Genomic DNA, 27,789 nt, shown 5'->3' with positions numbered 1-27,789 from the left:
TTCTCCAGAGGTCTATCATTTCTAATTTTTCGAATTCTTTTCATTTACTTAACTTCTTTGTTCTTTAGTTTTTGGTTAGGTATTTTTAGTTCTAAAAACAGCAAGTTGAGTTCTCTCACTAGTATGGTTTTACTGTCTATTTCCTTCTTTAACTCACTGAACTTTTCCTTTAAGAATTTGGATGCTATACCATGAGGTGAATATATGGGTACCTTTTATGAAAATGTAGTTTCCCTCTTTATCTCTTTTAATTAGATCTATAATTGGCTTTGTTTTGTTTGACATGATGATTACTAAACCTGTAGGTTTTTTTTCAACTTCAGCTAAATCACAAAATATTGTCCATCAGCCCTTTAGTTTTTATTTTTTATTTTTTTGCTGGGCAATGAGGGTTAAGTGACTTGCCCAGCGTCACATAGCTAGTAAATGTCAAGTGTCTTCGACCAGATTTGGATTCAGGTCCTCCTGAATCCAGGGCCAGTGCTTTATCCACTGTACCACCCAGCAGCACCCAGCCCTTTACTTTGACTCCATGTGTGTCTCTCTACTTCATGCATTTTTCTTGTAAATGGCATATTAAAGGATTCTTATTTTTAATTCACTGTGCTATCCATTTCCTTTTTTAATGTGAGTTCATCCCATTCACATTCATACATCTAAATGGTGTTTTTACCTCCTTCCCGCTTCTCCCTAACCCCGTTTATTCTTTTTGCCCTCTCCTTTCACCCTGTCCTTAAAATTGCTTTGCCTTTGGCCACTGTATCCCACAACCTGCCCTCCCTTCTATCAGCCCTCCCCTTTCTTTTATCTTTTTCCCCTACTACCTTCATGTGGGCAAGATAGATTTTTATACCCAGCTGAGTGTGTATGTTATTCCCTCTTTGAGCTAATTCCACCCTCCCATCTTCTCCCCTGTAAAAATTCTTCTCCCCTGTAAAAGCTCTTTTGTGCTTCTCTTATGTGAGATCATTTCCCTCATTCTACTTCTCCCTTCCTCCTTCTTATCCCTTAATTTTATTTTGGGGATATCATCCTATCACAATCAATTCACACCTATCACCTCTGTCTATGTACACTACTTCTAAATGCCCTTATAGAGAAAAAAAAAATCTTAGGAGTTGCAAGTATCATCTTCCAATTTATTGATTTCTTTATGATTTCTTTTTCTTTTTTATGCTTCATTTGACTCATGTTTAAATGTCACATTTTCTATTCAGTTCTGGTCTTTTTTTTTTTCAGCAATGCTTGAGAGTCTTCAATTTCCTCAAATCCACCTTCCCCCTCAGTATTATACTCAGTTTTGTTGGGTGGATGATTTTTGGTTGTAATCCTAGATCTTTTGCCTTCTGGATGTCATATTCCAAGTTCTCTGATACTTTAATGTAGAAACTGCTAAACACTGTGTTAGCCAGACTGTGGCTTTATGATATTTGAATTTTTTTCTGGCTGCTGGCAACATTTTTTTCTTTGACCTGGGAACTCAACTTTTATTATGATATTCCTGGTGGTTTTCATTTTGTGATCTCTTTCAAGAGGTGTTCAGTGGAGTCTTTCCATTTCTATTTTACCCTCTGGAGCTAAGCCATCAGGGTAATTTTCTTCCATAATTTCTTAAATAAAACATGTAGGCTCTTTTTGTCATAGCTTTCATGTAGTTCAATAATTGTTAAATTATCTCCCCTATATCTATTTTCTAAGACATTTTTTCCAATGAAATATTAACATTTTTCCTAATTTTTTCATTTTTTTTCATTTTGTTTAGTTGTTTCTTGATGTCTCATGAGGTCATTATTTCCCCTTGCCAAATTGTAGTGTTTAAGGAGTGATTTTCTTCACTGAATTTTTGTACCTCTTTTTGTTTCATTTGGTTAATTCTGATTTTTAAGGAATTCTCTTTAGTGTATTTTTGTACCTCTTTTAACATTTGGCCTGTTCAATTTCTTAAGGTGTTATTTTCTTCATTATTTCGGTGCTTCCTTTTTATTTCTTTATTTTTTTCTGTTACATGTAAAGATAGTTCTCAACTTTTGTTTATACAAGCTTTCCAATTTCAGATTTTTCTCCCTCCCTCCCCTCCCTCACCCTCCCCTAGAGAGCACGTAATCTGATATAGGTTATATATCTACACATAGTAACATTAATCCTATTTCGCATTAGTTCTGTTATAAGCGAAAAATCAGAGCAATGATGAAAAACCTCAAAATAGAAAAACCAACAGCACCAAAACCAAAAGAAATAGTATGGTTCATTCAGCATCTATACTCCACACTTCTTTTTTTTTCTTGGATTTGGAGATCCTCTTCTATCATGAGTTCCCTGGAACTCTTCTGTACCATTGCATTGGTGAGAAGAATATAGTCCATCACAGTAGATCAACACTCAATGTTGATGATACTGTGTACAATATTCTTCTGGGTCTGCTCATCTCACTCATCATCAGCCCACGCAAGACCCTCCAGGTTTCTCTGAACTCCTCCTGCTCATCATTTCTTACAGCACAATAGTATTCCATTGTATTCATATACCACAACTTGTCCAGTCATTCCCCAATTGATGGGCATCCCCTTACTTCCAATTCCTTGCCACCACATAAAAAGCAGCTATAAATATTTTTGTACATGTGGGTCCCTTTCCCCTTTCCATGATTTCTTTGGGAAAAAACCCAAAAGTGGTATTGCTGGGTCAAAGGGTATGAACAGTCCCATAGCCCTTTGGGCATAATTCCAAATTGCTCTCCAGAATGGTTGGATCAGTTCACAGCTCCACCAACAATGGATTAGTGTTCCAATTTTCCCACAGCTTCTCCAACATTTATTATTGTTCTTTTTTGTCATTTTAGCCAATCTGATAGGTGTCAGGTGGTACTTCAGAGTTGTTATAATTTGAATCTCTCTAAGGAATAGTGATTTAGAACATTTTTTCATATGGGAATAGATAGCTTTGGTTTCTTCATCAGAAAATTGCCTGTTCATATCCTTGGACCATTTCTCAATTGGGGAATGATTGGGTTCTTATAAATTTGATTTAGTTCCCTATATATTTTAGAGATGAGGCCTTTATCAGAAGTACTGGCCTCAAAAATTGTTTCCCAGCTTTCTGCCTCCCTTCTAATTTTGGATGCATTGCTTCTGTTTGTACAAAAACTTTTTAATTTAATGTAATAAAAATAATCCATTTTGCATTTTATAATATTCTCTATCTCTTGTTTGGTCAAAAACTGTTTTCCTTTCCAAAGATCTGATAGGTAGACTATTCTTTTCTCTCCTAATTTACCTATGGTATCACCTCTTATGTCTAAATCATGTATCCATCTTGACCTTATTTTAGAATAAGGTGTAAGATGTTGGTCTATGCCTAATTTCTGCCATACTATCTTCCAGTTTTCCCAGCAGTTTTTGTCAAATACTGAGTTCCTATCCCAGAAGCTGGAGTCTTTGGGTTTATCAAACACTACATTACTAGTGTCATTTACTACTGCATTTCCTGAGCCTAGCCTATTCCATTGATCTACCACTCTATTGCTTAGCCAGTACCAGTTAGTTTTGATGACTGCCACCTTATAGTAAAGCTCCAGGTTTGGTACTGCTAACCCACCTTCATTGAATTTTTTTCATTATTTCCTTGGATATTCTTGATCTTTTGTTTTTCCAGATGAATTTTGTTATTATTCTTTCTAGCTCTATAAAATAATTTTTAGGTAGTCTGATTGGTATGGCACTGAACAAGTAAATTAATTTAGGCAGTATTGTCATTTTCACTATATCAGCTTTGCCTATCCATGAGCAATTGATATCTTTCCAATTATTTGGATCTGATTTGATTTGTGTGAAGAGTGTTTGGTAGTTGTGTTCATAGAGTTCCTGGCAAGTAGACTCCCAAGTATTTTATATTCTCTTTCTATCTCTTGCTGCTGGACTTTGTTGGTCATGTATAGAAATGCTGATGATTTATGTGGATTTATTTTATATCCTGCTACTTTGCTAAAGTTGTTAATTGTTTCAAGTAATTTTTGAGTTGATTCTCTAGGATTCTTTAAGTATACCATCATATCATCTGCAAAGAGTGATAGTTTTGTTTTCTCCTTGCCTATTCTAATTCCTTTAATTCCTTTCTCTTCTCTGATTGCTAAAGCTAACATTTCTAGGTCAATATTAAATAATACGGATGATAATGGACATCCCTGTTTCACCCCTGATCTTATTGGGAAGGCCTCTAATTTATCTCCATTGCATATAATGCTTGCTGATGGTTTTAGGTAGATACTGTTTTTTTTATTTTAAGGAAAGCTCCACCCATTCCTAAACTCTCTAGTGTTTTTATTAGGAATGGGTGCTGTATTTTGTCAAAAGCTTTCTCTGCATCTATTCTTTCTCTGTTTTTGCTTTGCCTTGTTTTGGTATCACCACCATATTTGTGTCATAAAACGAATTTGGTAGAACTCCTTCTTCACCTATTTTTCCAAGTAATTTGTATAATATTGGAATTAATTGTTCTTTAAATCTTTGGTAAAATTCACCCGTAAACCCATCTGGCCCTAGGGAATTTTTCTTAGGGAGTTAATTAATGGCTTATTCAATTTCTTTTTCTAATATGGGTTTATTAAGGATTTTATTTCTTCTTCAGTTAACCTGGGCAGTTTGTATTTTTGTAAATATTCATCCATTTCATTTAGATTGTCAAATTTATTGGCATACAGTTGGGCAAAATAATTCCTAATTATTGATATAATTTCCACTTCATTGGTGGTAACATCACCTTTTTCATTTTTGATACTGGTGATTTGGTTTTCTTCTTTCTTTTTTTGAATCAAATTAACCAATATTTTATCTATTTTATTGGTTTTTTCATAAAAGCAGCTCTTAGTTTTATTGAATAATTCTATAGTTTTTTTACTTTCAATCTTATTAATTTCTCCTTTGATTTTCAGGATCTCTAGTTTAGTATCTACTTGGGTATTTCTAATTTGTTCTTTTTCTAGATTTTTAAGTTGCATGCCCAATTCATTAACCTCCTCTTTCTCTTTTTTATTCATGTAAGCATTTAGAGCTATAAATTTTCCCCTAAGCACTGCTTTGGCTGCATCCCATAGATTTTGATATGTTGTCTCATTATTGTCATTCGCTTGGATATAGTTATTGATTGTTTCTATGATTTGTTGTTTGGACCATTCATTCTTTAGAATGAAATTATTTAGTTTCCAATTAATTTTCATTCTACTTTTCCCTGGCTCTTTCTTACATGTAATTTTTATTGCATCATGATCTGAGAAGGATGCATTTACTATTTCTGCCTTTCTACATTTGACTATGATGTTTTTGTGCCCTAATACATGATCAATTTTTGAAAATGTGCCATGTACTGCTGAGAAGAATGTATATTCCTTTCTATCCCCATTCAATTTTCTCCAGACATCTATCATGTCTAACTTTTCTAGTAATCTATTCACCTCTTTCACTTCTTTCTTATTTATTTTTTGGCTAGATTTATCTAATTCTGAGAGGGGGAGATTCAGATCCCCCACTAGTATAGTATTACTCTCTAATTCCTCTTGTAACTCATTTAACTTCTCCTCTAAGAACTTGGATGCTATACCACTTGACACATACATATTCAATTTTGATATTACTTCATTATCTATAGTACCTTTAAGCAAGATGTAATTTCCTTCCTTATCTCTTTTAATGAGATCTATTTTTGCCTGCACTTTGTCTGAGATAAGGATTGCTACCCCTGCCTTTTTTACTTTAGCTGAGGCATAATATATTCTGCTCCAGCCTTTTACCTTTACTCTGTGTGTATCTCTCTGCTTCAAATGTGTTTCTTCTAAACAGCATATTGTAGGGTTCTGTTTTTTAATCCACTCTGCAATTCGCTTCCGTTTTACAGCAGAGTTCATCCCATTCACATTCACAGTTATTATTACTGACTGTCTATTCCCCTCCATTCTATTTACCCCCTTTGTACTTTTCCCCCCTTCTTTCACCTTATTCCTCCTCACCGACATTTTACTTCTTACCCCTGCCTCCCCCAATCTGCCCTCCCTTTTTGTCACCCCCCTCTCTTTTCTTTACCCTTTTCTCCCTTGCTTTTGTCCTCCCTTCTATCAGTCCCCCCCTTTCCCTTCCCCTTTTGATTCCCTAAAGAATGAGTTAAGTTTCTTTATCCCAATGAACGTATATGTTATTCCCTCTTTGAATCAATTCTAATGAGAATAGGGTTGAAACAATGTTCCCCCCTCCTTTCTTTCCTTCTGTTGTAATAGGTTTTTTTTTCACCTCTTCATATGATGTAATTCACCCCATTCCACCTCCGCTTTCCTGTCCTCCCCTTAGACTCCCTTTTTAACCCCTTAATTTTTTTTGTATCATCACATCAAAGACAATTGATATTTATGCGCTCTATGTAAACTCCTTCTCTCTGCCCAAATACATTTACAGTTCTTAAGAGTTATGAGTATTATCTTCCCATGTAGGGATATAAGCAGCTTAACCTAATTGAGTAACCTCTTTTTTTCCCCTCTGTTTACCTTTTTAAACTTCTCTTGAGTCTTGTATGTTAAGATCAAATTTTCTATTCAGTTCTGGTCTTTTCATCAGGAAAGATTGAAAGTCTCCAATGTCATTAAATTTCCATCTTTTCCCCTGAAAGACAATGATCAGTTTTGCTGTGTAATAGATTCTTGGCTGCAACCCAAGCTCCTTTGCCTTCTGGAATATCATATTCCAAGCCTTGCGGTCCTTTAATGTTGAAGCTGCCAGGTCCTGAGCAATCCTGACTGTCGCTGCATGATATTTAAATTACTTCTTTCTGGCTTCTTGGAGTATTTTCTCCTTCACCTGATAATTCTGGAATTTGGCTACAATATTCCTTGGAGTTTTCCTTTTGGGGTCTCTTTCAGGAGGTGATCGGTGGATTCTTTCAATGATGATTTTGTCCTCTGATTCTATGATATCAGGGCAGTTCTCCTTAATAATTTCCTGGAATATGGTGTCTAGATTCTTTTTCTGGTCATGGCTTTTAGGCAGACCAATGATTCTCAAACTGTCTCTTCTTGATCTGTTTTCCAGATCAGTTGTCTTTCCAATGAGGTATTTCACATTTTCTTCTATTTTTTCATTCTTTTGATTCTGCTTGACTGATTCCTGGTGTCTCATGGATTCCATATCTTCCAACTGACCAATTTTAATTTTTAAGATTGTTTTCTTCAGTGAGATTATGCACCTTTTTTTTCCATTTGGCCAAGTGAATTTTTTAAGGCATTGTTTTCTTCAGTGAAATTATGCTCTTTTTTTCCATTTGGCCAGTCAATTTTTGTACTTCCTTTTCCAAGCTACTGATTCTTTTTTCATAATTTTCTTGTTTTGCTTTCATTTCTCTCCCCATTTTTTCTTCTCCCTCTCTCAGTTAATTTTTAAAATCCTTTTTGAGCTCTCCCAGGAAGGCTTTTTGTTCTTGAGACCAATTTGCCTTCCCTCATGAGGCTTCACATGTGGGCAATTTGAGGGTATTGTCCTCATCTGAGTTTGCATTGGCTTCTTCCCTATTGATACAGAAGCTCTCAATGGAGAGGGCTCTTTTTTGCTTCTTACTCATTATTGCAGCTTACTTATTTTTTTTTTTAAGTTGAGTTGAGTTCTGCTCTGGGGGCACCAGGGTCCCTGTTTTGGGCTTCTTGTGCAGGGGTATAGGTGCTGTGTGACCGGCTTTTTACTCTGAAGCCTTTATAGTGTGTGCAGTTTGCCCCCTTGCACTTCGTGTCTGAGTGCCTGGCCAGGTGCCGGATCCCAGCCCCTGATCCTGCCTGACCCTTTCGTGGCCGGTGCAGGTAGGTTTTTCCACTGTCCTTCTTGGCCATCAGATTTTTGAGCCAGGTTCCAGGGGCCTCAGTTGTTCAGCTGTGGTCTGCAGCTCCTGCTTACTTGCCCCGACCCCCTCAGCGCTGGGCTGCTGCCCTGTGCTTGGCCTCCCTTTTGCCTGAATCAGACCAACCTTTTCCTGAAGTCTTCTAAATTATCTCTGGTTGGAAGACTGTGTCTCTCTGTCTCTTTGCAGGTTCTGTAGTTTCAGAATCCATCCAGAGGCTTTATTTAATGTTTTTTTTGAGGGAACAGAAGGAGATCTCAGGCAGGTTGCTGCTTCCTCTCCGCCATCTTGGCTCCGCCCCCTCGGTGCTTCCTTTACCAAGCTGTTGAATTTTTCTTTTTAAAAATGTAACAAATATTTTTATTTATAGTTTTGGGTTCCAATTTTTATGCCTTCTTCCCTCCTTCCCTTCTCCCCTCTCTGAGGTAGCAAGCAATTAGATATGGGTTATACATGTATGATTATGCAAAACATTACTATATTTGTCATTTTGTACAAGAAAACTTGATTAAAAGAAAAAATGAAAATGAAAAATAGCATGCTTCAGTCTTTTCCATTCATATCAGTTTTTTCTTTGGAGGTGGATATTATGTTTCATCAATAGGTCTTTGGTATTGTCTTGGATCATTGTATTGGTACGAATAGTCAAGTCATTCACAGTTCTTTATCAAAAATATTGCTGTCTCTGTGCACAATGTTCTCTTGGTTCTGCTAACTTCACTATGCATCATTTCATACATGTCTTTCCAGCCCTTTCTGAAGTCATCCTGGTTGTCATTTCTTATAGCACAATAATATTCCATCACCATCATATAACACAATTTGTTTAGCCATTCCCCAATTTATTTTACTTTGATTTCCAATTCTTAGCCACTACAAAAAGAGCTGCTATAACTATTTTGTACAAAGGTCTTTTTCTTTTTGGGGGGCATGTGTTGACTTTTTCTTGCATACTTTCATTTCTTTCACCCATTTTTCCTCTGCCTCTCTTGTTTGGTATTAAAATCCTTTTTGAGCTCTTCTAGGGCCTGAGACCAATTCACATTTTTCTTTGAGACTTTGCATGTAGGTGCTTTGATCTTATTACCTTCTTCTAAGTTTTTATTTTTATCTACCTTGTCATGTAGTAATGTTCTATGATTAGCTCTGTCTTTTTCGTTTTTGATTTTTTGCTCATTTTTCTAGTCCTTAAAAAACCAAAACAAACTTTCCCCTTTATGTTAAAATTGGGCTTTGCTCCCAGAGTGGATGTCAAAAATATCAGGTTTTTTTGTTTGTTTGTTTGTTTTGGTTTTTTTGTGCTGCTTTGTTTATAGCCTGTTCTGGGGATCTGTAAGTTTTCAGTTCTTCCAAGGTGATATGATCTAAGGAGAGGTATGGTCAATGCTGTCCTGTACTGTACTCTGGTTTGTGAGCAACCACAAGCATTCTTTTCAGGGATCCTGCTCCTGCTAGTCCTCCTTTCCCTGAGACTGCAACCCAGAACCATGTATGGACAAATGTAGTAGAGTACTTCACCAAATGCCGACAAAGCATCTCCTATAATTTCTCTGACCATTTGTCAGAGACACTTACTACTTTTGACCTGAGAGATTTGGGGACTGATTCAGTTGTCCCCCAGGCCTAATCTTGCTTCTACCTTATGCCATTCTGTGAATTCTCACTGTTGGCTTGTCTAGGGTGGTCTATGCTAAACTGTACTCCATTCTCTCTCCAGTGAGACAGACCTCTCCTGCTGAACTCCTCAGCTGTCTTTCACTAGAAAATATTTGGTTCTGCCACTCCAGAATTTATTTTGAGGAATTATTTTAATGTTGTTTGGAGGGGAATTTTGGAGAGCTCAGGCAATTCCCTGTGTTCACACTGACATCTTAGCTCTCCCTCTTATTTGTGTATTTTAATATTAATTAATTAATAAATCCATTTATTTTAGATTGCAATAAACATTTTTATTTATAGTTTTGGGTTCCAATTTTTATCCCCCTTTCCCTCCCTCCTCTCCTCACTCCCTTAGGTGGCAAACAACCAGATATGGGTTATACATGTATGATTATGCAAAACATTACCATATTTGTCATTTTGTACAAGAAAACTTGATTAAAAGAAAAAAAAATGAAAGAAAGTGAAAAATAGAATGTTTCAGTCTTTTCCATAAATATAAGTTCTTTCTTTGGAGCTGGATATTATGTTTCATCAATAGTCCTTTGGTATTGTCTTAGATCATTGTATTGCTGAGAATAGTCAAGGCATTTGCAATTCTTCATCAAACAATATTGCTGTCTCTGTGCACAATGTTCTTTTGGTTCTGCTCACTTCACTATGGATCATTTCATACATGTCTTTCCAGGCCTTTCTGAAGTCATCCTGCTTGTCATTTCTTGTAGCACAATAATATTCTATCACCATCATATACCAGAGTTTGTTTAGCCATTCCCCAATTGATGAGCATTCCTTTGATTTCCAAGTCTTAGCCACTACAAAAAGAGCTGCTATAAATATTTTTATACAAATAACATTTTCCACATTCTTTCTTCTTTCCATTCCACCCCCTCCCATGTTGAAGGCAAGATATGTGATATAAATTTAACATGTGAAAGCATGCAAATCTTATTTTTATATCAACCATGTGGCAAAAAGCAATAAAAGTAAAGAAAATGAAAAAAAAATCATGTTTCAATCTGCTTTCAGATTTCATCAGTGTTTTTCCTGTGGAGGTGGAAATAATTTTTCATTTTAAGTGCTTCAGAATTGTCTTGGATTATTATATTGATAAGAATAGCTGTCATTCAAGTTAATCATTGTATAATATTTGGTTTTATTCACTTCACTTTGTATCAGTTCATATAAGTTTTCCCAAGTTTTTCTAAAAGCTTACTGCTTGTCATTTCTTATAGCACAATAGTATTTCACCACAGTCATATATTACAACTTGTTCAACCATTCCCCAATTTCTAATTCTTTGCTACTACAAAGAGAGCTTCTATAAATATTTTGAATGTATATGTCCTTTTCCTTTTCCTATTAATCCCTTTCGGTTATACAAGATACAATAAACCAAATATAAGTATTTCTAGATTCAGGAGTAAACAGAATTTTATACCTCTTTGGTCATAGTTTCTAAATCATCCGCTAGAATGTTTGGATCAGTTCACTGCTTCACCAACAGTGCATCAATGTCCCAGTTTTTCTACATCTCCTCCAAGTTCTGTCATTTTTCTTTTCTAGCCAATGTGATAGTTGTGAGTTGGTACCTCAGAGTTGTTTTAATTTGCATTTCTCTAATCAATAGTAATTCAGAGCATTTTTCATATCAGTATAAATAGATAATAATTGCAAATCACTTTGAAAATATTTTTTAATTTATTTAGAATTGTATTTCCCCCAATTTCATCTAAAACAATCTTAATGCCCATTTAAAAAACTTTGTGCTCCAAAATTCTCTTCCTCCCTCCCTCCCCACCTCCTCTTTTAAGAACACAAGCAATTCAGTAGGTTACACATGTGTAGTCATTCAAAGCATTTCCATATCAGTCAGGTTGTGGGATAAGATAGACAAAAAACTCAAGAAAAATTAACTAAAAAAATTATGCTTCAATCAGTATTTAGACACCATCAGTTCTTTCTCTGGAGATAGATCACATTTTTCCTTATAAGTCCTTCAGTGTTGTCTTGGGTCATTCTATTGTTGAGAATAGCTAAGTCATTCACAAATGATCATCTTACAACATTGCCATTACTTTGTATAAATTACATTTCACCTTTTATCAGCTCATGTAAGTCTTTCCAGGTTTTTCTGAGAGCATCCTGCTCATCATTTCTTATAGCAAAATAGTGGTCCATCATAATATCATCCCATAATTTGTTCAGCCATTCCCCAATTGATAGGCATCTCCTCAATTTTGAATTCTTTGTACCATGAAAGGGTTGCATTAATATTTTTGTACACATAGATCCTTTAACTTTTTAATTTTTCAATACTAGGTCAAAGAGTATGCATGGTTTTATAGCCCTTTGGCCATAAGCACTATGTAAATATGAAAGCTCTCTCTCTATGTATATGTATATATGTATACATATATGTGTGTGTGTATATGTATATATATGTATATATATACATACTAACTATTGTTACAATGACTTGCTAAGTGGGGAAAAGGGAAGAAAATAAGGAAATAAGCATTTATTAAATTCCTAATGCGGCAGCTAGGTGGCACAGTGGATAAAACACCGGCCCTGGATTTAGGAGTACCCGAATTCAAATCTGGCCTCAGTCACTTGACACTCACTAGCTGTGTGACCCTGGGCAAGTCACTTAACCCCCCATTGCCCCGCAAAAAAAAAAATTCCTAACACATGCCACACACTGTGCTTAACATTTTATAAATAATATATCATTCAGTCCTTACAACAAACCTGGGAAGTAAGTGTTATTATTATCCATATATTACAGTTGAAGAAACTGAGGCAAACTGAAGTTAAGTGACTTCTCCAGGCTTACACAACTAGCAGGTATTTGAGGCTGAATTTGAACTCAAGTCTTCCTGACTCTAGGACTAGTGCTTTATTCACTATGGCACTTAATTTCCTCAAAAAGGTAAGAAAAATTCAATTCATATTATAATGGTGACCACCTTTCCAGTCTGTCTTCAACTGCAATTATCATCTAGTAGGCCCCATGTCCCCATAAATGCCTAAGACCCTTCCCCTTTGAGTTCTTTGAGCTCAGATGGATGGAAAACCTAATTAGTGAAACAGATCTGCCAGAATCATTAGATTTGTTAAGCAGTTTAGGAGCTGTGATTCATCTGGTGAATATTTTGACACATGCTTGGACATTTTTTCATCTGGTCCACAGAAATATGCAGTACATAGGATTACCCACCATGTCATTCTGTTGGAGCAAGCCTTTCCCTGGCAGGCAGTCCTAGCCCACTGGCTGTCTGGTATTTGCTTTTATATCTATGTTCCTGTGAGACTTTTCTGGCATTATTTCTATTAAAGCCCTTCCAAGGACAGACTCTATTGAGAGGTGACAATTGGGTTGTGGCTCTGAAACCCAAAGTTCTCCAGATGGCTACTTATCATGCTGGCTACTTCACATAATTCTCCTACAGCACCATATTGCACCTTAATTAATAATCACATTTTCCATAATGTGCTCATTAAACTGAGGCCAGAATCTGATGGTATGATGTACCATACCATATTCATGTCAGTCTACAGCATTCATCTTGCATGAGAGTGTTACTCACATAACTTTGAAGTTATTATTGGTGAGAAGTTCAGTGCTTAGCCATCTGAAGCTGACCAAGCTTAAATTTGTCAAGAATATGAAGACTTTTAGAACTTATGATTTTTTTTGTGTGTGTGTGTGTACTTGTCTGTAAGAGGGGATTAAAGTGTTCATCTATACAAGTCAGTTTTGATACATAGGCCACAGAAATTGTTTGGGACTCCAATAAAATCCAGCTATGATTAGAATGCATGCAATTGGTGAAAATATTTGCTGTGATCAATTCATTTATGAGGAACACTGATGTGTTTGTATCAGGGGAAGGTAAAGGCCAGAAAATGTTGGTCTGATTAACAGTGGTGTGGAACTTCTCCTATTAGTAAAGCACTCAAGGTTCTCCTAAAAACTCTATTCTATTTGGCTTTTTAAAATTTAGTTTTCTCAGTTTAAAATGGGGGATGACAGTACTTGCCTTAACTACCTACAGCATTGTTCAAGGTTAAGAACTTTACAAACTTTAAAGCTCTCAGAAATGTCAGCAGGTTTTATTATTCTTGTTATTTCATCTTCTTGTGTTCTTTCTCTTCTTTGTGTATAATGAAGTTTATAGAGAGATGTTCTTGGAACAGGTTGCTATCCTGTATTGTCTGGTGAATTTTAGTGTTTGGCCAAATAATATACAGGTGGATAAAATGAGAGTATGCATGTGTGTATGCATGTATGTATATATGTGCACACATATACATATTTGCATGTATGTACATACATATGAATGTGTTAAATACATACATATATGTGTAAATATATGTGTGTGTATGGAGTGGAAATATTGGGATGTAAACTTATTTATTTGGTAGATTTATTGAAAATAAGTATTTACTGTATAGAGTTAGCTAGGTGGCACATTGGATTGAATGTTGCACCTAAAATCAGGAAGACCTTTTTCTTCTTCAGGTTCCTTCACTGTAAAATGGGCATAATAATAGTACCAGGTTTACAGGATTGTTGTGAGAATAAATTATTTAATATTTGTAAAGCTCTTAGCACCCTCCCTGCACATAATACATATTTAGCAAATGCTTATTTTCTTCCTTGTTATAATTATTAATAAATGATGACAAATAACTCATATTCTGGAACATTTGCTTTGTTATGCATTTAAAGACAAGGGAGAAGCTTTCTCTCTGTGAGGGGAAAAACACTAAAAATTTGACAACTGCAAGATAAATATAATTCTATATTTAGATCATATTGAAGTTAAGGCCTACAAACCAACTATAAAATCTCCCATTTACAGATTTAAAAAGGAATTCAATTAATAAAATAGATGGTGTACATATGAGAAATTGAGGACTAACATTGTCATTCTTTCTAGGGCTTTATTACCTTTTAAATGCACCCCTGTTATTATCAACACTAGGTCATGGCTAGCTATAGAACAGGGCAGGTCAGGGGTGTCCAGGACTGAGAGAAAGGATAAGCTGGTTGTATATGGTTGGGTATCACACTATCATGAATTTATCATAATCAAGGGATGAGCGAGAAGAAAAAAAGGTATGTTTAATGTTGTGAATTGAGATGGTGGGAGGCAGAACCAAGACAATGGAGAACAGGCTGGGATACAGATAAACTCTTAATATTCTACTCTAAACAATTTTAAATAACACCTCAGAGTGGAATACTCAGTAAAAGGTAATAAGGAAACATTTTTTTTCCCAAACTAAGACAACTTAGGAGAACCATAGGAGAGGTCTGCTGGACCAAGGTGAGTGCAGGCCTGGAGTGTGGCAGGAACACTACCAGTGAGCCTTGAAGGCAGGCTTGACAGTAGCAGTAACAACAGCTTCAAGAGCTTTTAACACAGAAATGATAAGGAGGTTGGACAAGTGTTCAGAAAGAGATTACAGGGGGCTCCTTGCTTGCACTGAGTGCAGCTGTTACTGATTGGCAACTCTCTTGCCCATACGCAATTTTGGATCGCAGTTTTAAGGTGGAGAGGAGCACTTGAAATTCGTCAGAAAGGAGTAGGGGTAGCTGTGTGACCCTGGGCAAGTCACTTAACCCCAATTGCCTCACCAAAAAAAAAAAAAAAAAAGGAAGGAGTAGGGGACCTGGTCACAGTTTCAGGGACAAGAGGATCAGTAGTACTTGTGACTGCAAGGGACCATGGACCCCTTCTGGGTAAAGACTTGAGTGGAGACCACTTGAATACTGAACTCAACCCTCCTGGGATCACATCATATTGGAACAACTGAAAAATTGAAGACTCCCCACCCTCCCCTACACCAAATTAGGTCTGAAAATAGTAGCATAAAAAAGTCTGGGGCTTGGCACAGTGCCTCCCCACCCTGAAGTGAGCAGAGCCCAATTTTAACATAAAGTTCCAGGTCAAGAAATGGGCTGGAAATGTGGGTAAACAACAACAACAAAAAGAACTTGGTCATAAAAATCTACTATAGTGGCAGGGAAGACCAAGACATAAACTTAGAAGAAGACAACAATGTAAAAAAAAAAAAAAGCTACAATTACAGCCTCAAAGAAAAATGCAAATTGAACCCAAGGTCAGAAAATTTCCTGGAAGAGTTAAAAAGATTAAAGTGGTAGAGGAAAAATTTGGAAAAGAGAATTAGGAGCTTGGTAAAAGAGGCACAAAAAATACAGAAAAAAATAACACCCTAAAAAAAGAATTGGTGTAATGGTAAAAGAGGAACAAAAATTCACTGAAGAAAAGGACTTCTTTAAAACAGAATAAGTCAAATGGAAAAGAAGATACAAAAATTCACTGAAGAAAATAATTACTTAAAAATTAGAATTGGGAAGTGGACATTAATGACTCCATAAAACCTCAAGAAACAATAAAACAAAGTTGAAAAATTGAAAAAAAAATAGAGAAAATGTGAAATATTCCACTGGAAAAAACAACTGAACTGGAAAATAGATATAGAAGAGATAACTTAAGAGTTATTGGACTTCCTAAAAGCCATGATTTTAAAAAAAGAGCCTAGATATCATATTTTAAGACATTATAAAGGAGAAGCATGAAAAGGTAAACATGAAACTGAAACCATGAGACTCAATAGATTTAGACTGTTTATTTTCCTAAAGCGGAAGATGATAAATGTAATTATTAACAATTTTATCTTTATTAGGCCAGTGAGGAGGAGTCTGCATAGACAGAGTACACAGGTATGAGTTGATTATGTTAAGATATCTCTAAAAAAGAATGTAGGAATCAGAAAGAGAGATGCACTAGGAGAAGTAGAATTGGGTAATTTTTTCACATAAAGGAGACATGCAAAAGAAAGCTTACAGTGGAGAGAAAAATGTAGAGAAGGCTGGCAAACAATGCTTGAACCTCACTTTCATCAGTATAAGTTCAAAGGGAAAAATTTATACACACATTCAGTAGGATAGAGAAAACACTCATTCAATGGGGAAAGACATAAAAATATGGAGGGAATGAGAAGTAGGGTGGTTTAGGGAGACAGTGGTTGAAAGTAAGACAGACTTTTGAGGAAGGACAGGATAAAAAGAAAGGGAAAAGGATAAACAGAGGGAAATGGGATGGAGGAAAATGAAGAGTTAGTGATCATGAATATGAATGTGACTGGGATGAGCTAATCTACAGAATGGATGTATTGGAAACCAGAATCTAACAATATATTGCATATAAGAGAAACATTTGATGCATTAAGACACAAAGTAAAAATAAAGGTCTGGAGCAGAGTCTATAATGCTTCAGCTGAAGTCAAGAGGTCAGGATGGTAATTATGATCTCAGACAAAAGAAAAGAAAAGAAAAATGGACGTAATTGGAAAATATGATCAGGGAAACTACATTTTGTTAAAAATTATGAAAGGCAGTGAAGTAATACCAGAGTTTTTATAAGTTTCTCTGATAAAGGTCTCATTTTTCAAATAGGTGAAGAACTGAGACAAATTTAAAAAATAAGAGTCATTCTCCAATTGATAAATGGTCAAAGAATACAAACAGGCATTTTTCAGAAGAAGCAAAGTTATCTATAGTCTTATAAAATACTTTAAATAACTATTGATTAGAGAAAGGCAAATGAGGGTCAGAGCCAAGATGGTGATGGTAAGGCAGTGACTTGCCAGAGCTCTCTCTAAGATCCCTCCAGATACCTTCAAAAATTCCATAAGACAATTTCTGGCACATAAGAACCCACAAAAGGACAGAGGGAAATTCTTTCCCAGCCATAGACAACTTAGACAGTCAGTAGGAAAGGTTTGTTGTATGTGGGTGAGAGTGCTGCACAGTCCAGTGCAGGTGCCAGCCCAGATCCAGACCAAGCAAACCAGGAGCAGGTCTTGGGAGCCTCTGAATAAGCAGCAACAGCAAATGCTTCTGGAGCTCTTGGCCCATAGACAGTAAGGGCGTCAAACAGTTGGCCAGAAGGAGACTACAGAGGTCTCTTTGCTAGCACTGAGGCAGGACTCTGTTGTTTTGCCCAAAGAAGAAAAAGGAAAATCACTTATATGTACAAAAATATTTATAGCAACTCTTTTTTGTGCGTGTGGTAGTAAAGAATTGGAAACTGAAGGGATGGCCATCAACTGGGGAATGGTTGAACAAATTATGACACATGATTTGTAAGAGAAGAATCAGAACAAAAGGAAGAAACACAAGAAAGAAGAAACAACAGCAACAAAAAAGGAACAACATAATGAAAATAATGCTTCAATCTGCATTCAGACACCATAGTTCTTTTTGTGTATATGGAGAGCATTTTCCATCATGAATCTTTTGCCATCATCTTAGATCATTGTATTGCTGAGAAGGGCTAAGAGCTAAGGGCTAAGTTCCTCATCACACTATGCTGTTGATACTGTGTACACTGTTCTTTGGGTTTTGCTCATTTCATTCAGCATCAATTCATGTAAGTCGTTCCAGGTTTTTCTGAAATCTGCCTGGTTATCATAATAGTATTCTTTTACATTCATATACCACAATTTGTTTAGCCATTCTCCAATTGATAGGCATCTCCTCAATTTCCAATTCTTTGCCATCACTTAAAAAGAGCAGCTATATTTTTTGTACATGTGTGTCCTTTCCACTTTTTAATGATCTCTTTGGGATATAGTCCTAGTAGTGGTATTGCTGGTTCCAAATTGCTCTCCAGAATGGTTGGATCAGTTCACAGCTCAACCAACAGTGCATTAGTATTCCAATTTTTCCACATCTCCTCCAACATTTATCATTTTCCTTTTGTATCATATTAGCCAATCAGATAGGTATAAGGTGGTATCTCAGAATTGCTTTAATTTGCATTTCTCTAATCTGTAGTGATTGAGAACATTTTTTATATGGCTATAGATAGCTTTAATTTCTTCATCTGAAAACTGCCTGTTTATATCCTTGTGTTCTCCTATATTTGATTTGGTTCTCTATATATTTTAGATATGAGGCCTTTTTCATAAACACTGACTATAAAAATTGCTTCTCACTTTTCTGCTTTCTTTTTAATCTTATTTGCACTGATTTTGTTTGTGCAAAACCTTTTTAATTTAATGTAATCAAAATGATGCATTTTTACATTTCATAATGTTCTCTATTTCCTCTCTGGTCATAAATTATATTTATCTCCATAGATATAACAAGTAAACTATTCCTTCCATTTCTAATTTATCTATGGTATTACCTTTTATGTTTAGATCATGTACCCATCTTGCCTTTACTTTGTTCTACAGTGTAAGATGTTGGTCTATGCCTAGTTTCTGCCATACTATTTTCCAGTTTTCCCAGCAGTTTTTGTCAAATAATGAGTTCTTATCCTGAAACTAGAGTCTTTGGGCTTATCAAATGGGAGATTACTGTATTCATTTATTGCTGTGTTTTGCACATCTAACTTATTCCTCTGATCCACCACTCTATTTCTTAGGCAGTATCAAATAGGGTTTGTTTGTTTTTTTCCAGGGAGCAAGGCAATGAGGGCTAAGTGACTTACCCAAGGTCACACAGCTAGTGTGAGATTTAAAATTGGATATTAGATCATAAATCTCCCCTCTTTAACCTTTCCCTTAATTTATCTCCCAGACTAGTAAATGGAAGAAGCTTCTGGTTTTCTAGTTAGAGCTTTTATTGTATGGTAGTCACAAGGTGATGTTGATTAGAAGGATAGGAAAGTAGAAACACAATACAAATCATCTTAAGTCTAAGCTTAGTCTATATTCTGTATAAAACTCACCAAAAGAGAAGGCCACCTTTGGGGAGAGAGAGACCGTGTCAAGCGCGTGCTGCTGCTAACTGCAAGCCGGGCCCAGTCGAACTCTCATCAGCATCAGCCTGTGCAGCGCTGTCAGGAGACCAGCAGAGCAGGAAAAAAAAGCCCCACTTCTGTTCTCTCCTTGCCTTTTAAGCTCGCACCCCGGAAGTCGAGTGTGTAGCAGGCAGTCTGACGTGCGCAGCAGGCGGACTGGCGTGCGTAGCTCATGCCGTTGGTCTCCTCCCCGAAAGGGTGGTCCTTCAAAAACTGGCGTCTTTCAGTTATCCTAACCGACTGTTAAAAAACTTTTATATTTTTTTACTACACTAGCAGGTATCAAGTGTCTGAGGCCAGATTTGAATTCAGGTCCTCCTGAATACAGGGCTGGTGCTTTATCCATTGTGCCACCTAGATGCCCAATACCAAATAGTTTTGATGGTTAATGCTTCATAATATGGTTTTAGATGCTGGTACAGCTAGGCCACCTTACTTTGTCTTTTTTCCCATTAATTCCCTTGATATTATTGACCGTTTGTTCTTCCAGATGAATTTTGTTACTATTTTTTCTAGGTCTATGAAATAACTTTTTTGGTAATTTGAATGATATGACACTGAATCAGTAAATTAATTTAGGTGGAATTGTCATTTTATTATATTATCTTGGCCTACCCATGAGCAATTATATTTCCAATTATTTAGATCTGATTATATTTGCGTGAAAAGTATTTTGTAATTGTCTTCATTGAGTCCCTGGGTTGGTCTTGGTAGGTAGACTCCAAGATATTTTATCTTGTCTATAGTTAGTTCAAATGGAATTTCTCTTTCTCTTACTGCTGAGCTTTGTTGATCATATGTAGAAATGCTGATTATTTGTGTGGATTTATTTTATACCCTGTAAATTTTCTAAAGTTGTTAATTGTTTCAAGTAGTTTTTTAGTTGATTCTCTAAGATTCTCTAATTATACCATCATATCATTTGCAAAGAGTGATAGTTTTGTTTCCTCTTTGCCTATTCTAATTCCTTTAATTCCTTTTTCTTCTCTGATTGCTAAAGCTAACATTTATAATTCAATATTAAATAATAGGGGTAATAATAGACATCCCTGTTTCACCCCTGATCTTGTTGGGAATGCCTCTAATTTATTTTCATTCCATAAATGTTTTCTGATGGTTTTAGGTAGATACTGCTTATCATTTTAGAGTGTATGGGCCAAATTCAGTATGGGCAGAGTCAATTGGGTGGCTCACCATAATACTGGAGTTCAGAAAATAATGGGAGACCTCTACGTCCAGAGTTTCCTCTCTTCCAAACTTGCTTTTCTTTAGTTATTTCTTTCAGACTGATAATAAAGGAGATTAACAGCCTTTTTTTCTACAAACAATTCAGATTTTATTAATAGGAACAAAATTTACAACACAAGTGAAATTGATAGAGCAAGGGACAATGAGAAAGGAGATAGAGACAGGGAAAAACTATGTCCCACTTCCCAGATGGTTAGAATCTAAATCTCCAGGGTAAAAAAGGCCCCAAGGCACCTCAAATAAGCCCTGCCTCCCCAGCCACTCAGAATAGCCCTGCTTGAATAAAAAGTGACTCAAACCCTAAACCTGCCTCCAGCCCAGCTGGCCCAAAGAACCAGCCTTGCTTCAACAATACAAACTCACCACCACCTGGAATCTGCAGCTCCAAGGAGAATCAGCTGTGCAGTGTCTCCTGGCTCGGTCGGAAGGTCAACCACCACCAGCTCCTCTCTCTCTCCCTCTCTCTCTCTCCCTCTCTCTCTCTCTCTCCCTCTCTCTCTTTCTCCTCCCTCTTGGAGTTCTCTCCTCCCCTTCCTACTGAACCCACAGCAAGGGAGGTTCTTAGCCATGCTAAGTCTCCAATTGATTCAACATACCCCCTGGTTTGTCCCCATTATAATTTGGCCAGGCCCATGGATACTTTGACTCAATAAATATTCTTTGTGTTATTCAGTCCCACCTAATATACATGACAAATCTGATCAGAGTTCCTTTTGTTCCTTCTATAATCTCGTCAAGTACACACCCATCTTTTTCTTTTTTTTTTTTTTTTGCAGGGCAATGGGGGTTAAGTGACTTGCCCAGGGTCACACAGCTAGTAAGTGTCAAGTGACTGAGGCCGGATTTGAACTCAGGTATTCCTGCATCCAGGGCCAGTGCTTTATCCACTGTACCACCTAGCTGCCCCATCTTCTTTTAGGCTTTTCAAGATAACATCTTTTCAGTCTGACCATAATGAAGCAAAGATGGGGTCATGGAAACCCCAAATCACAATTAATTCCTTATAAGGGAAACCTGCATTTATTCCTATGCTCTCTAGTGTTTTTAATAGGAATAAAAGCTATATTTTGTAAAAAAACCTTCTCTGCATCTATTGAGATAATCATGTGATTTTGGTTAGTTTTGTTATTGATGTGGTTGATTATGTTGATAGTTTTTCTTATATTGAACCAGCCCTGAATTCCTGTTATAAATTCTACCTGGTCATAGTGCATTATTCTGGTGATGAATTGTTATAGTCTCTTTGCTAATATTTTATTTAAGATTTTTTTCATTGATACTCATTAGAGAAATTGGTCTATAGTTTTCTTTCTTTCTTTTGACTCTGATTGGTTTAGGTATCAACACCATATTTGTGTCATAAAAGAAGTATGGTAGAACTCCTTCACCTACTTTCCCAAATATTTATATAGTATTGGAATTAATTGTTCTTTAAATATTTGGTAGAATTCACTTGTAAATCCATCTGGCCCTGGAGATTTTTTCTTAGTGAATTCACTGATGGCTTGTTCAATTTCTTTTTCTAAGATGGGCTTATTTAAGGATTTTATTTCCCCTACTGTTAATCTGGGAAGTTTATATTTTGGTAAATATTCATCCATTTCATTTAGATTGTCAAATTTATTGGCATACTGTTGAGTACAACAGCTCCTAATTATTGCTTTAATTTCCACTTCATTGGTGAATTCACCACTTTCATTTTTGATACTAGTGATTTGGGTTTTTTTCTTGCTTTTTAAAAATCAAATTAACCAAAGGTTTAACTATTTTATTGATTTTTTTCATAAAACCTGCTCTTTGTTTTATTAATTCTGTAGTTTTATTACTTTCAATTTTATTAATCTGTCATTTGATTTTTCAGGATTTCTAATTTAGTATTTAATTGGGGGGGTTAATTTGTTCTTTTTCTAGCTTTTTTAGTTGCATGCCCAATTCATTGATCTCCTCTTTCTCTATTTTATACATAAACATTTAGAGATATAAAATTTCCCTAAGAACTGCTTTGGCTGCATTCCATAAATTTTGGTATATTGTATATTATTGTCATTCTGTTTGGATGAAGTTATTGATTGTTTCTATGATTTGTTGTTTGACCCACTCATTCTTTAGGATGAGACTATTTAGTTTCCAATTATTTTTCAGTCTATCTTCCATGGCTCTTTATTTCATGTAATTTTTATTGCATCATGATCTGAGAGGTATGTATTTACTATTTCTGCCTTTCTGCATTTGACAGTGAGGTTTTTGTTCTCTAATACATGGTAATTTTTTGTGCATATAAAATATACAATTGAGAAAAAGGTATATTCCTTTGTATCCCCATTCAGTTTTCTCCAGAGGAATATCATATCTAATTTTTCTAAAATTCTATTTATCTCTTTAACTTTTTTCTTATTTATTTTGTTGTTATATTTATCTAGTTCTGAGAGGGGAAGTTTAAGATCCTCCGCTAGCATAGTTTTGCTATCTATTTCCTCTTGTCACTCATGTGATTCCTCTAAGAATTTGGATGCTACACCATTTGGTGCATATATATTTAGTATTGGTATTACTTCATTGTCTATTGCAGCTTTTAGTAAGATGTAGGTTCCTTCCTTATCTCTTAATTAGATCTATTTTTTCCTTTTGCTTTATCCATGATATGGATTGTTACCCCTTGCTTTTTTAAAATAATTTTTTTTTTACTTCACCTGAAGCATAATATATTCTGCTCCAACCTTTTACTTTTACTCTGTTTGTATCTCTCTGCTTCAAATATGTTTCTTGTAAACAACATATTGTAGGATTCTGGTTTTTAATCCACTCTGCTATCCACTTTTGTTTTATGGGAGAGTTTATCCCATTCACATTTACAGTAATGATTACTAGCTGTTTATTTCCCTGTATCCTATTTTTCCCCTGGCTTATATTATTCTCTTTCCTTTCCCACTGTCCCTTCTCACCAGTGTTTTGCTTCTGACTACCACCTTCTTCAATCTATCCTCCCTTATATTTGACCCACATCCCTTTTGCCCTTTCTCCTTTTACCTCATACTTTTACCTTCCCTTCTATCAGCACCCCACCCTTTTCTTTCTGCTTTCCTCACTTACAGAATTCCATATAGGGAAAGATAAAACTCTATACCCAACTATGTGTGTATGTTAATCCCTCTTGGAGTCAAATTAGATAAGAGTAAATTGGAAGCCATGCTCATTCCTCCATTTTTTCCCTCTATTTTAATAAGTCTTTTATGCTTCTTCATGTGATGTGCCTTATCCCATTCTGCCTTCTCTTTCCTCTTGTCCCAGTATAATCCTTTTTTGTAGCCCCTGCAATTTTTTTTAATAATCATCATATCAAAATCAATTTATACCCATACCTATGTGTATTCCTTCTATCTGTCTATGTGTATTCTTTCTATCTGTCCTAATAAAGATGGAGTTCTCAAGAGTTACAAATATCTTCTTCCCATGTAGGGATGTAAACATTTAAACTTTATTGATCATGTTTTTTCACCTGTTTTAGTTTTTTATGCTTCTCTTGACTCTTGTATTTTACATTGAATTTTCTATTCAGTTCTGGGTTTTTCATAAGGAAAGTTTTAAAGTCTCCAATTTTGTTAAATGCCCATCTTTTCCCCTCAAAGATTATGATTAATTTTGCTGGGCAGTACATTCTTGGTTGTAATCCAAGTTCCTTTGCCCTCCAGAATATTCTATTCCAAGCACTATATCCTTAATGCTGAAGCTGACATGTCCTGTGTAATTCTAATTATTACTCCTTGATATCTAAGTTCTTTAAAGATATTGAAGTATTGGCTGCTTGCAGTATTTTCTCCTTTACATGATAATTCTGGAATTTGGCTATGATATTCCTTAGAGTTTTCCTTTTGGAGTTTCTTTCAGGAGGTGATCAGTGCATTCTTTTAATATCTATTTTTCCTCTGGTTCTAAGACATTGGGGTAGTTCTCCTTGATAATGTCATGAAATATGCTGTCCAGAATATTTTTTGATCATGGTTCTCAGGTAGACCAATTATTCTTAAACTGTCTCTCCAGGACCTATTTTCCAGGTCTATTCTTTTTCTGAAGAGACAGTTTACATTTTCTTCTACATTTATATCTTTTGATTCTGCGTTACTTCTTCCTGTTGTCTCTTTGAGTCCTTAGCTTCCATCTGCTCAATTTGGATTTTTAAAAAATTATTTTGCCCAGTTAGTTTTTGTACCTCTGTTTACATTTGTCTCATTGCATTAAAAATTTTTTTGGGGGGAGGGTGAGGCAATTTGGGTTAAGTGACTTTCCCAGGGTCACACAGCTAATAAGTGTCAAGTGTCTGAGGCCAGATTTGAACTCAGGTCCTACTGAATCCAGGGCCAGCGCTCTATCTACTGCACCACCTAGCTGCCCCTCATTGTATTTTTAAGGTATTCTATTCTCTTTTTTTTGAAGCTATTGACTTTCTATTTCAAAACTCTCATTTCTTTTCCCAATTTTTCTTTTACCTCTTTTATTTGAGCTCTTCCAAGAGGGTGATTTTTTTGTTCTTAAGACTAATTCCTCTTCCCTTTTAAGGCTTCACATGTAGGCTTTTAGCCATTGTTGTTTTCCTCTGAGTTTATGTTTTGATCCTCCTTGTCACCATAGTAATTTTCTACGGCGAGATATTTTTCCGTTTCTTATTAATATCTTAGCCTTTTTGTGCCTTAAAGTTCAATTTTGTACCTGGGGTGCAGTGTGCATTTTCCCAGTCTTCTTTAGCTAGTGGCCAAGGGTCCAGAGACCTATTCACTGGTTTTCTATTCTGAGGCATCAGGCAGGAACTAGCAACTTGCTCACTGCCCTAGAGTGGCCTAGCTTAGTTGGGCCTGTTGGGCAACAGATATCCCAGATGGCAGATTGCCTTCTGTGTCGGGGCTGGGGGTGGGCATCTCACAACTGGCCTGTTATGCCACTAGCTTGCTGAACTAGGACTGTGGGTCCTCAGCTGTTGAACTGTGCTGTGGCTAAGAGACTTTTGCTGTCTTGCCCAGACACCCTCTGCACTAAGCTGTGCTCCCCTTTTATCCAGGTGAGACAGAGCTCTCTAGGTTATCTTAAGCTAGAATACTGTTTCAGTCCATTTTATTTGTAGGTTTTACAGCTCCAGAATCCATTGAATGGCTTAATTTCAGAGCCCCACTTTAGCAAAGAGTTAAAATTCAAGGAATACCCTGGGAAAATGGGCAAACAACGGAAAAAATTCTGACTATAGAAAATTACTATAGTGACAAAGAAGATCAAAACACACACTCAGATTACAGCAAAGTCAAAGCTCTTCCTAAAAAGGCCTCGAAGAAACATGTAAGTTGGTCTCAGGCTCTGAAATAGCTCAAAAAGTATTTTAAAAGTCAAGTAAGAGAGGTAGAGGAAAAATTGGAAGAGAAATGAGAGTAATGCAAGAAAATTATGGTAAAGGAACCACAAAAATACTGAAGAAAATAACACCTTAAAAACAGTATAAGCCAATTAGTAAAATAGGTGCAATAAGACAATGAGGTGAAGAACTCCTTGAAAAACAGAATTAGCCAAATGGCACAAAAATTCACTGAAGAAAAGAACTCCTTAAAGAGTAGAATTGGACAAAATGGAAATGCAGATAAAAAAGCTCACTGTAAACAATAATTGCTTAAAATTTAGAGTTGAACAAGTGGAAGCTAATGATACTGCAAGACATCATGAAACAATAAAACAAAATCAAAAACATAGAAAAAATATAAGACAATGTGAAATATCTCATTGGAAAAACAACTGACCTGGAAAAAAGATCTAAGAGAGATGTTTTAAAAATTATTTGACTTCCTATAAGCCATGACCAACAAAAGGCTAGATATCATCTTTTAAGAAATTATCAAGGGAAACTGCCCTGATATTTTAGAACCAAAGGGCAAAATTAAAATTGAAACAGTCCAACAGGCACAGTAGATAAAATGAGGAACCTGATATCAGCAAGATTTGATTTTACATCTGACCTCTGGCATTTAATAGCTGTGTGATCCTGGGAAATTCATTTGTTTTCTATTTGCCTCAGTTTTCTCAACTGAAAAATGGGGAAAATATTAAGATCTTCACTTCAGAGTTGTTGTGAGGATCAAATAAGATAATGTTTGTAAAGTGCTTAACATGACACTGTATTTGAAACATAATAGGTGCTGTATCAATGCTTACTTCCTTTTCCCATCATCCACTCAGTTGACAAAGTGGTTTTCATAAAGTGTAGGTCTGACCCCATCAACCAACTTCTCTACTTCTCCAAATAAATACAAATTGCTTCCAGTTACCTCCAGGATCAAATACTTATGTATTTTATGTACTTAGTTATTTACATATCTTTTCTAAAGAATTTCATTTCTCTGATGACTCTAATAATGTATCTAATGTTTATCCCAGTGCCTGGTGCATAGACATAATGCTTACTACTTGTTGGCTGACTGGCTCTCAGGTCTGTTGGATTTTTCTACAGACTATTCTATTCCTATTTCCTTTTGGAGTTCATGATTCCATTTTCCACTTCTTCTTTCTTCACAACTCAAGGATCTTTGATTCCACACCTTTCCTTTCACTTGTGTCTTCCTAATGGGCCAGGTGATTTTGGAATTTTGCCAGAGTCCTACCTTGTAATTTAGACTATCTCAGGAGAATTCTTGGGATATGTATAGCTATTGTTAAAGCTTGTGCTGACAGTATAAGTGATTCTTTATTACAACCATAGATTTGACCACTCCCCCCACTGAAATGACCTGCTTACCCAAATTTTGTATAACAAGTCTTTAGTCTACAGTTGGTACCACAAAGGAACTTGGAAGTTACCCTTTCAGGAACCTTTCAAATTCATGGCCTACATTTCTGGAATTGAGGTAACATGAATTAGTTTGGAGGACAGTAGCTTTCATTCTAAGAATATCACAAATGCACAATGAGTTTTGCCAAAGATATTGTATGGCAGTATCAACAACACAAGTCATTCTTTTATCCAATTAATATTTATTGACTTTCTCCAGTGTACTAACAAAAGATGTGCCATTTCAGCACAACAAAAGTTTCTGGCTTTCTCAGCTAAATAGATGAAGGTTACTGAGGTGGAAATGCATGTAGCTCTCATGTCATATCAAGTTGGCTTCTAGTCCAATGGGAATTTTAATTTTAGAGC

Source organism: Dromiciops gliroides, chromosome 2 (assembly GCF_019393635.1).
Source record: "Dromiciops gliroides isolate mDroGli1 chromosome 2, mDroGli1.pri, whole genome shotgun sequence".
Lineage (NCBI taxonomy): Eukaryota > Metazoa > Chordata > Mammalia > Microbiotheria > Microbiotheriidae > Dromiciops > Dromiciops gliroides.
This window is presented reverse-complemented; position numbering follows the sequence as displayed.